This window comes from Bos mutus, chromosome 22 (assembly GCF_027580195.1).
Source record: "Bos mutus isolate GX-2022 chromosome 22, NWIPB_WYAK_1.1, whole genome shotgun sequence".
In the NCBI taxonomy this organism is placed as follows: domain Eukaryota; kingdom Metazoa; phylum Chordata; class Mammalia; order Artiodactyla; family Bovidae; genus Bos; species Bos mutus.
This window is the reverse complement of record NC_091638.1, coordinates 53551686-53562687: the sequence shown is the minus strand read 5'-3', so window position 1 is coordinate 53562687 and position 11002 is coordinate 53551686.

Sequence of the window (11002 nt, the reverse complement as noted above, 5' to 3'; positions counted from 1 at the left end):
GGCCAGAGGCAAGGCCAGGCCTGCTGAGCCAGGGACACGCGAGGCGTCCAGATCTGCAGACACGGCACGTCGCTCACGGGAGCCCGTTGGGTTACTGGACGGGCAGGCTGCGATCCCTTTTTATTGTCAGCCTTCATGAAGACCTTCCTTGAAGACAGAGCTCTGGTATCGACGTAAAGCTCCTTTTCGTTTCCAAGTCACATGTGCCTACTCTGTCATGTTTCCCAGAGAACATGGCCAATGTCTCTGATGGAGGGAGTGGTTGGATGCCACCCTGTGCCCACAGGTTCCATTTGCCCCTGTCAGGGATGGCACACAGGCATGCCAAGGAGCAAACCTCCTCTCATCTGCAATTCTTAAGGAAATTCAGCCAATTCTGAGTCTACAGTAGTTCATACCACAGATGAGCCCCTCCTCAGTGGAAGGTGGCCAGAGCAATGTGGATAACGTCTGGAGGAGGCCTGGTAAGAAATGAAGATCCCAGGTAAGCTTTGATTCTGGAGCCCTAAAATGTCCATCTCATTGGAATAAAGAGGAATTCAAGTATGTCTCATCCAGAAAGATGAGGTCACCCCCAACGTCTGGAAGAATGAGTCCAAGATGACATGTACATCATCTTCTAACCTCTGCTCTAAAACCATTTCCTCCAGGTTTACAATTTGGCTTCTCCTTTGAGTCGGCCCATGGACAGAGGGAGTGGTTATGGCAACAAAAGCAGATGGATCCCAGGGATGTTTGGTCTTATATTTTCCTCCATGTCTTTCCATTCTACAATGCGGCCTCATTCAACGGGGTAATGAACAAGGGTTAGAGGGTTGTAATGAAGATATTCCTGAAATGAATTCTCCCAGACCGGCAGCCTTCTAGGCTCTCACCATCTCCGCAGGGCCCACTCTCAAGCTCAGGCTGGTGGGAGGGACAGGGCAGCATGTTACAAGGATGCTCATGAGGCCACATGGGGAGCCGTGTGGTTTGGGGTCAGGAAACCAGGTGCCTGACTGTCAGGCTACACCCACAGACTCAGGCACCACCAGCAAGTCAGGTGTCTCTTGGTTTTGGCAGCTCTGAAATTATGAGTTGACAATCAGATGGCACGGAAGCCTGGAAACAAAGTTATCAGTTAATCAGAAAGGCCTGCTTGGATGTGGTTTAGATATCCTGAAAGTTAGCACAATGTGGCATCTGGTGGAAATTGCTATGCCCAGGATGAGTGATGGTGTATGTGTGTGTGTGTATATATGTGTGTGTGTGTTTGTTTGTGTGTGGTTGTGGTTGAAGACAGAGAATCTGGCTTTGTTTTTAACTCTCAGGTGAACAACGAGAGATTCTGACAAATGGAATGACTTTAGAATAACTTTCTAAAGAGAAATAATTGTATATATACAAAGTCTACTTAACATTTAAGACAAGGGACAAGTTTATTTTAATGCTACTCGATATAAATATTTGTTAGAATCCTAAAATGTTTAATGTTAATTATGCAATTTACTTCTGAACACTCTCATTGTAAAATATTCAATGATTGTAGACACAGCCAAATTCCTCCTTAACCACTTCAAACCAATGCCAACTTCTTCCCAGAGGCAAGTAGTGTGGTGGCCATTGGGGTATAAATCTTTCCAAGGTCTTTTCGCTACAGTTATAAACATGAACACGTCCCCAGAAACACAGCTAATGTCATTCTGATGTTCTGTTTTGTTTCTATTAGAAATACCATTATATTGAACACATTATCTACAATTTGCTTTGTTCATTCAGAAGCATATTGTGGAGACTTTTTCCTGTTAGTACTTATAGACCCATCTCCTTTCTAACCACTGCATAGTATTCAGCAGAATGCATATGCCATCCTTTATGTAACCTTGGATCTTTATGTAGTCTTTATATAATCCTTCCTCAGTGATCAGTGTAAAGAAATAGAGGAAAACAATAGAATGGGAAAGACTAGAGATCTCTTCAAGAAAATTAGAGATACCAAGGGAACATTTCATGCAGAGATGGGCACAATAAAGGACAGAAATGGTATGGACCTAACAGAAGCAGAAGATATTAAGAGAGGTGGCAAGAATACAAAGAAGAACTATAAAAAAAGATATTAATGACCCAGATAACCATCATGGTGTGATCACTGACCTAGAGCCAGGCATCCTGGAATGCAAAGTCAAGTGGGCCTTAGGAAGCATCACTACGGACAAAGCTAGTGGAGGTGATGGAATTCCAGTTGAGCTATTTCAAATCCTAAAAGATGATGCTGTGAAAGTGCTGCACTCAATATGCCAGCAAATTTGGAAAACTCAGCAGTGGCTGCAGGACTGGAAAAGGTCAGTTTTCATTCAATCCCAAAGAAAGGCAATGCCAAAGAATGCTAAACTACTGCACAATTGCACCCATCTCACATGCTAAAAAAGTAACGCTCAAAATCCTCCAAGAGAGGCTTCAACAGTATGTGAATTGAGAACTTCCAGATGTTCAAGCTGGATTTAGAAAAGGGAGAAGAACCAGAGATCAAATTGCCAAAATCCACTGGATCATCGAAAAAGCAAGAGAGATCCAAAAAAACATCTACTTCTGCTTTATTGACTACACCAAAGCCTTTGACTGTGTGGATCACAATAAACTGTGGAACATGCTCAATGAGATGGGAATACTAGACTGCCTTACCTGCCTCCTGAGAAACCTGTATGCAGGTCAAGAAGCAACAGCTAGAACCGGACATGGAACAATGGACTGGTTCCAAATTGGGAAAGGAGTACATCAAGGCTGTATAGTGTCACCCGGGTATTTAACATATATGCAGAGTACATCATGTGAAATGCTGGGCTGGATGAAGCACAAGTTTGAATCACTGTCAGGAGAAATATCAATAACCTCAGATACGCAGATGACACCACCCTTATGGCATAAAGTGAAGAGGAACTAAAGAGCCTCTTGATGAAAGTGAAAGAGGAGAGTAAAAAAGTTGGCTTAAAACTCAACATTCAGAAAACTAAGATCATGGCATACGGTCCATCACCTCATGGCAAACAGATGGGGAAACAATGGAAACAGTGACAGCCTTTATTTTCTTGGGCTCCAAAATCACTGCAGTTGCTGACTGCAGCCATGAAATTAAAAGACGCTTGCTCCTTCGAAGTAAAGCTATGACCAACCTAGACAGCATATTAAAAAGCAGAGACATTACTTTGCCAACAAAGGTCCGTCTAGTCAAAGCTATGGTTTTTTTCCAGTAGTCATGTATGGATGTGAGAGTTGGACTGTGAAGAAAGCTGAGTACCGAAGAATTGATGCTTTTAAACTGTGGTGCTGGAGAAGACTCTTGAGAGTCCCTTGGACTGCAAGGAGATCCAACAAGTCCATCCTAAAGGAGATCAGTCCTGAATATTCATTGGAGGGACTGATACTGAAGCTGAAACTCCAATACTTTGGCTGCCTGATGCGAAGAGCTGACTCACTGGAAAAGACCCTAATGCTAGGGAGGATTGAAGGCAGGAGGAGAAGGGGATGACAGAGGATGAGATAGTTGGATGGCATCACTGACTCAATGAACACGTGTTTGAGCAAGCACTGGGAGTTGGTGATCGACAGGGAAGCCTGACTTGCTGCAGTCCATGGGGTTGCAAAGAGTCGAACATGACTTAGTGACTGAACTGAACTGGTGTAATCTTGTTTTATTGATGGGAATGTGGGTGGTTTTCCATTTTCACCAACACAAGTACCTTTGCTGCAATACCTCCTTGAGAGCATGCATGGATAGTCTCTAAAGGAACTGCTGCAACTTTTATACATGAACAGATCCTGCCACCATCACCTCCCAGTATGGCTGAACCAATTCACACACTGAGGAGTGTGAGGCTACCTAGCTCCCCGCCCCGGTGCTCACTATTAAATTCATACAGATTTGCCTATTTGAAGGATGTTTAACTTACATGTCCCTGATACCACTTAGAGCATCTTTTCAGATGTTTTTCTTTCCTCATCTGGGAGCTGCCTCTTCATATTTTTGCACATTTAAAATTTTGGGTTGTCTTTTTCTTTTGAGTTGGTAGGAGCAGAACATCTTTTCAAAGAGAAACTGCAAAAGCAAGTAGCAAAAGACAGTTTGCTTGACTGCAAAAAGCTATAAAGGCACCTGCTGGTGGAGAAATGGAGGGGAAAAAAAGCCTGTGGTGTGTGCGTGCGTGCATGTTTTTTTTTCCATAGCGTGACTTTAACACCCACACATGTTTGTAAACGGAGTGAAGCCCCCAAAGATTGCAACGGCAGAGATGAAAGACAGAAACGGGAGGTAGTTCTGCCAGATGCTTAATAATAAGAAGGGCGATTTCTAGCCAACAGCTGTGGGCTGGCTTTCACAGGCTGCAGGGGCTTGGTCTGTGGCCCGAGGACCAACTCTTCCCTGCAGGAATCTTTCCTATGGTGGGAGCTCCGGATCTGGGCTCCTGCTCATCCATTGCGCACCTAAGGAAGTGACATCGGTCTGTGGCCCCTGTCTGGGGTTATCTGAGGGGCTCATCGACGCTGCTAGTGACAGAGGCAGAGGAGCAACCAGGTGGTAGCAAGGGGTTGGCAGACCCAGGCTCACCGACTTGCTCTCAACCGCAAGGGAACTTATCTCCACAGGGCATCTTCCTGGGTGAAAGCTGAAGCCTGGGGGCTTGAGAGAACAGGCACTTGTGGGGCGCAGAGGGGCCGAGGAGGAAGGGGGTAGGGGACCCAGCCTCTCTGCAGCTGGTTCTGCTATGTCTGTGGATGAGGTCATGGATAAACCGCCATAGTTTACCCACAAGGATAAACCCCAAAGATGGGGTGTGGTGTGGGCCGAAGAGCTGGGTCTGTGTGACATCATCCCTCGAGCCCTCTGTCGTCAAATCTTGTTTAGAAAGATTGGAGAGGAAAGGCTCTGGCCATTTTTCTGTCGGAAGACAGGTCTGGAGTGGGCTGTGTTTCCAGCCTTTGCGAATGTGGCTAATAAGTCAAGGCTGTCGCTGAGAAGGTTTGAATTGCTTTCTTTTCTTTTTACAGAGTCTTGCTCATAATAATTCTCTGTTTCTCCTTCCAAAGCTCCTGCAGTAGATATGTTACCAAGTCCCCCTAACTCTGGAATACTTCCCCGAACCCACTCACTTTACTCCGTCCCCAAATTCAAACAAACCTTCCTGCCTCTGGGCATTCCTGAAGCCATTCATGACTCCTAATATCATGCCTCCTCTCGCAAGATCTCCTCCACTCAGGCTTTTATGTAACCTCCTGAGGGCTATCCATTGCTTAACGCACGGTAACAGGACCTTCTGAAGACAGGTAGCTTCTCTGCCCCCGCTTGCAGAAGTGTCTTTCTCCATTTCCCTTTATCTGCATTATTCCTCCATTGCATGAGTGCACGCATTCACACACACACACACACACACACACACACACACACACACACACATTTAGCTCATGACATTTTCTTATTCTGTCTTAGATTATTTGTAATTTGCTTTATCTTATGCCGCAGACAGTGAAGTCATCCATTCATGGATTCTACGAGTATCTATAAGGGCTCACCACATGCCAGAGATTGCTCTACCCTTGTGTTTCTTATTTTTCTCTCCTGTCTTCCTTCTTCATTCATATTCCTTCTGCCTCCTCCTTGCTCCTATATCCTTATTTTCAGGGACATTTTTCTCTAAGGAACCAAAACTACCTCATGAAATTATCAGCCATTGAAAAGCCCTCAGGCTTTCTGCAGCCCTTTGGGGGCAGAAGGAGGCGAAGGGATGAGCAGTCTGATGCTATGTTTAAGCCACGCTGCTCTCCCGTGTCTGCTGGTAGGTCCTTTATTTACTGTATGTCTACCTAACAGGTCTGTCTGCAGGACACGGACATTTTGCCTTGGGGACTGTATATTTTAAAACTGCATCTTAGCGGAAGCCCCTTGCCATCTCATGCAATGGCTCTTCCTTTCCATACGTCAGCGTACATGTCACCTCTTCAGAGAAGCCTTCCCTGTTTGCCCATCGGAAATAGCCCCATCCTCTCCATGACCCAGCCACCCTCGATGACAATCACCTTGTGTGGGAGATGAATGTCATTGATGTTCCCAGTTAATGGTCTCCCTCCTTCCATATCCTTTGAGATGGAGTTTGCAGCTGTTCCCACCAAGAGGCAGAGTCTATTTGCATCCCCCCGACCCCCTGAATCTAGGCTGACCACGTGCCTTGCTTTGACTAACAGAACGAGACAAAAGTGATGGTGTGTTAGCTCAGAGCCCAGATCTTCAGAAGCCTTGCATCCTTCCGATCCCAAGTGTTCTCTCTCACCTTCCCTCCCTCCTGCTGTTCTTCCCTCCCTCCCTCTCTCTCTCTCAGAACCTAACCATCAGCATGTGCACAAACCCAGGCGACTCAGGTGGAGGATGGGAGACCACACAGATGAGAGCTATGTTCACCCTAGCCAGCCAGCCCCTCATCAACTTGTTAGCTGACCACAGACACATGAGTAGACCCAGCTCAAGTTGTCTGAGGTTGCCAGGGATGAGAAGAACTGGCCAGCAGAGCCCAGCTTACATTGCAACTTACAGAATCATGAATTAACTAACAATCATTGCTTTAAGCCACTAAATTATGCAGTGGTTCCTTACGCAGCAACAGCTAACTGATACATCTTGCTTATTTCCTTTAGAGCCTTTCTTGGGAAACTCGGTTAGCTCCTCAAAGACTCACCTTCCTTATATTTCAAAAGGACACACTTTATCTTGTAGCCTTATATGGGATTTAGATAAGATGATGTTGTAAAGCTCTTGGCACAACTAGGGGCTCAGGACACTTATTTATTTCCTTTTTCTCTGGAGAAGAGTGGAGAGTCTCAGTCAAGAGAACGTCTGAGTCATTCTCCTCCAAGAAAGCCCTCAGAGGCCTCGGAACCATTAAGAAGAAATGTTATTAGGAAGGGGACCCAGGGTGAGATAGTGAAGCAAGCCTGTTAAGTGGGTTGAATTTGGTCGATAAGTCCTGCACTGTCATTTAACAGGTTTCTCTGCAATGTTTAGAAGAGAAATTGTTTATCACAAGAAGGGCCAGTATTTTTGCTTTGGTGCCTCCCAAATGCCAAGCTCTCTGATAGCAACATTCATAGCAACTTTATGGAATAGATATTAACGTCCTGTCTTACAAAAGAGGAAACTGAGGCTTTGAGACAAAGGCTACCCGGTAAGTAAGTGTAGAACTGGACAGACCTCAGACATGGCCATGACATCAAGTACCTTCACTAGAAAGTACTGCTCGCTGAGTGCACGCTAAGTGCTAGGCCTTTCTAGGCTCCTTTTATATACTAGCTCTTTTTTATCCTCACAGCAGCTGGGGGGCTACGGAGGGGTACCATCACCATGTTTCAGAAATAAGGGAAGTCTCTTGCCCCAGGTCACACAGGCATGGCGGTCATCCCAACCTGGTTCTAGTGGGAGGCAATTTTCACCCTCTTCCATGACCATTCCCAGGGATGGAGGAAGGTCAAGATATTAAGTCAACAGTAAGTTTAAAACAAAAAGAGAAGTGAGCTAAATCTTTGAGGCCGACAGAAAGGAAGGGTAGGTCGTCACAGAGCAACTCCCAGGACAGCAGAGTGGAAAGGGGCTTATGTCCAGTCTCTTGGCAGAGCACCGTGCATGCAGGACGGTGGGAACCCAGAGAGCAGTTGTCTCCCTCTGGAGTCATCTCAAATGTGGGGGGAAAGGCCTCATCAACACAAGGGAGAGGGGAAGGAATGGGGGTCCCAGGTCCCACAGCGTAAGTACTGAATAACAGATTCCAAGTTGAAAAGATTGCAAGCGGATGTCTTTCTGCAAATGCCTCAGAACCTTGGATGTGCTGTTTGCCTGTTTTGCAAATCTGCGTTGTGCTGAATACTCACTCACACCTCTAGGCCACGAGACTCAAGTCTGGGAAAGCTGCTACACATTATTTTGGGGACATATTTTTTCAAATGTGGCTGATTTTGAAAAGCGGGTTGTTACTTCTCAGAAGGAAACCTGTGTTCAATCTGAAGCCTGGGATGGGGTCTTAATTCATGTTTCTCTCTGCCCAACAGGTAGAAACTCGGTAAGTGTACGTGTGGTCCGCATGTGAGAGACTCTACAGAGAAAGCACCAGACTGGAGGCCTCAGGTCAACAGCCCCCCATGGAGAAGCACTTCTCCAGGCCTCCATGATAGAGACTCGATCTTTGATGTGGTTACTCTGATGTGGCCATTTTGAAACTGGGGACATTTTGACACAGCTATTTTAAAGCCGTGGAAAATTTCTGACTTTTTAAAAACACCACCTTCAAGCTTCTGAAAAAATTAGTAAGTATCAGCGCAGTGTGGGCTCGGGGACACGGTGAGGATCAACATCATAGAGAAAACTGAGAGGGGACGAGGCTGGGGAGGAGGGGCCTATTTTTTATTTACATTTCTTATAGGAAAAGAGTTGAAAGTTTAATGGACTGATTTTTAGGGTCGCAAAAAGCCTCCAAGTTAAAAAAAGCCTTTGAGTAATCAAAATAGTGTGGTATTGGTGAAAGAAGAGACAGATAGATCAATGGGACAGAAAGGGGAGCTCAGAAAAGAGACCCCCATGAATATCGCCAACTGGTCTTGGACAAAGGAGCAAAGGAAACACAATGGAAAAAGACAAAGATAGTCTTTGCAACAAATGGTGCAGGAACAACAGGACGTCAATGTGCCCAAAATGAACGCAGACACAGGCCTCACACCCTTCACAAAATTCAACTCAAAATGGATCTTTGAGCTAAATGTAAAACACAAAACTCCCAGGAGGCAACACTAGAAAACCTAGATGACCTTGGGCAGGGCACTTTTTAGATATAACACCAAAGGGGCAAGCTGTGAAAGAAAGAACTGAAAAGCTAGACTTCATTAAAAACTGCTCTTCCAAAGAAAATGTTAAGAGACTGAGAAGATAAGTCATAGACTGGGAGAATGTATTTGCAGAAGACATACCTGGTAAACGACTGTTACCCAAAATATACAAAGAACACCTAAAACTCGCCAATGAAAAACAACCTGATTTAAAAAAAATGGGCCAAAGGCCTTACCAGACACCTCACCAAAAAGATACAGAGATGGCAAACAATCATATGAAAAGATATGAACAATCTTATGAAAAGCTCTTTATCGTATGTCATCAAGGAAATGCAAATTTAAAGAAACAGTAAGATACCACCATAGAGCTATGCTGCTGCTGCTAAGTTGCTTCAGTCGTGTCCAACTCTGTGCCACCCCATAGACGGCAGCCCACCAGGCTCCCCCGTCCCTGGGATTCTCCAGGCAAGAACACTGGAGTGGGTTGCCATCTCCTTCTCCAATGCATCAAAGTGAAAAGTGAAAGTGAAGTCGCTCGTCATGTCCGACTCTGTGCAACCCCATGGACTGCAGCCCACCAGGCTCCTCCGTCCATGAGATTCTCCAGGCAAGAGGACTGGAGTGGGGTGCCACTGCCTTCTCCACCATAGAGCTATGCGAATGGCCAAAATCTTCAAATGCTGGCAATGATGTGAAGCTTTAGAAATTCTTATCCACTGCTGGTGGGAATGCAAAATGTACAGACACCTTGGAAGGTTCTTACAAAACCACACATAGTCTTACCATACGATCCAGTAATCAAACTCCTTGGTATTTACCCAAAAGAACTCAATATTTGTGTCCACACAAAAACCTCACGTGAATGCTTATAACTGCCAAAACCTGAAAGCAGCCAAGGTGGCCTTTAGTAGGTGAATAACAAGGAATATTGCAAGAAAGAGGTTATCAAGCCACGAAAAGACATGGAGGAAACTTAGATGAATATTACAAAATGAAAGAAGCCAGTCTAAAAAGGCTATATAGTGGACGAGTCCAACCAGACGACATTCTGGAAAGGCAAAACTATGGAGACAATAAAGAGATCACTGCTTGCCAGAGGTCAGAGGGGAGAGAAAGATGAATAGGTGGGGCAGAGAGGATTTTTAAGGCAGAGGAGCTATTCTGAATGATTCTATAATGGTGGACACACGTCACTACACATCTGTCAAAACCCAGAGAATGCACACCACCACGAGTGACCCTTCATGGACTTTGGGTGATGAGGATACGTTGACGTAGGTTCATCGGTTGTTATAAATACACCACTGTGGGGCAGGATATGGGTGGGGAGGCAACAGGGGATATGTGGGAACTTGCTGTACCTTCTGCTCAACTTTGCAGTGAACCTACAACTGCAAAAAAGTATGTCTACTTGTCTTGTATAAAGCTTGTCGGCAATCTTGCTTTGTGACTGTCCTCATCACTGCAAAGGTTCCTGACAGTCAGCAGGGTACCCTCCCTCCCTCTGGGCTGTCAGACCCTAAGTACCCAGAACTTCCTGGAGGCAGGAGTGGGCAGAAGGGCAGAGCCAGGCAGTGCTGAGGGTTCTGGAGCCGGCGGTGGTCCAGCCAAGGTGAGGTAGAATCAGTGAGCTGGTCTGGCCAACCGGAGCTCACACTGAGTGAGCCTGCAGAGAAACCACGAGGCTTTGCTGGTTTTTCCCTGAAGTTTCCCAGGCAGCAGTCAGTGATCTCTTAGGAATGGAAACTGGATTGGGTCATTGCCTACACAGACCCCTTCAGTGGCTTCCATCACACTGGGCATCAGGTCAACACCACGGACCTGGGCCTCAAGTGCCCACCTCACTGGGCGCCTCCTGGTTCCCCAGCCGCCTCACCCCTCTCTGTCCCTAGCATGTTCTTCTCATCCTTGGACACGCCCAACTTCCTACTACCTGTTCCCTGGGCTGGGTTACCCCAATCTTCGGCTCATGGGAATTTATAATCTAGGTCTTAAATGTCACCTCTTTAGTAAGCCCCTCCTAACCACCCGGTGTGAGACGCCCCCTCGGTCACTCCACCATCTCTCCGCTTTAATTCTCTGTCATTTAACTTGGTATTTTTGGTCTTATGTACTGCCCTATCCCTAGCTTTTAGTTCAGCGCTGGCACAGAGCAGGAACTTGG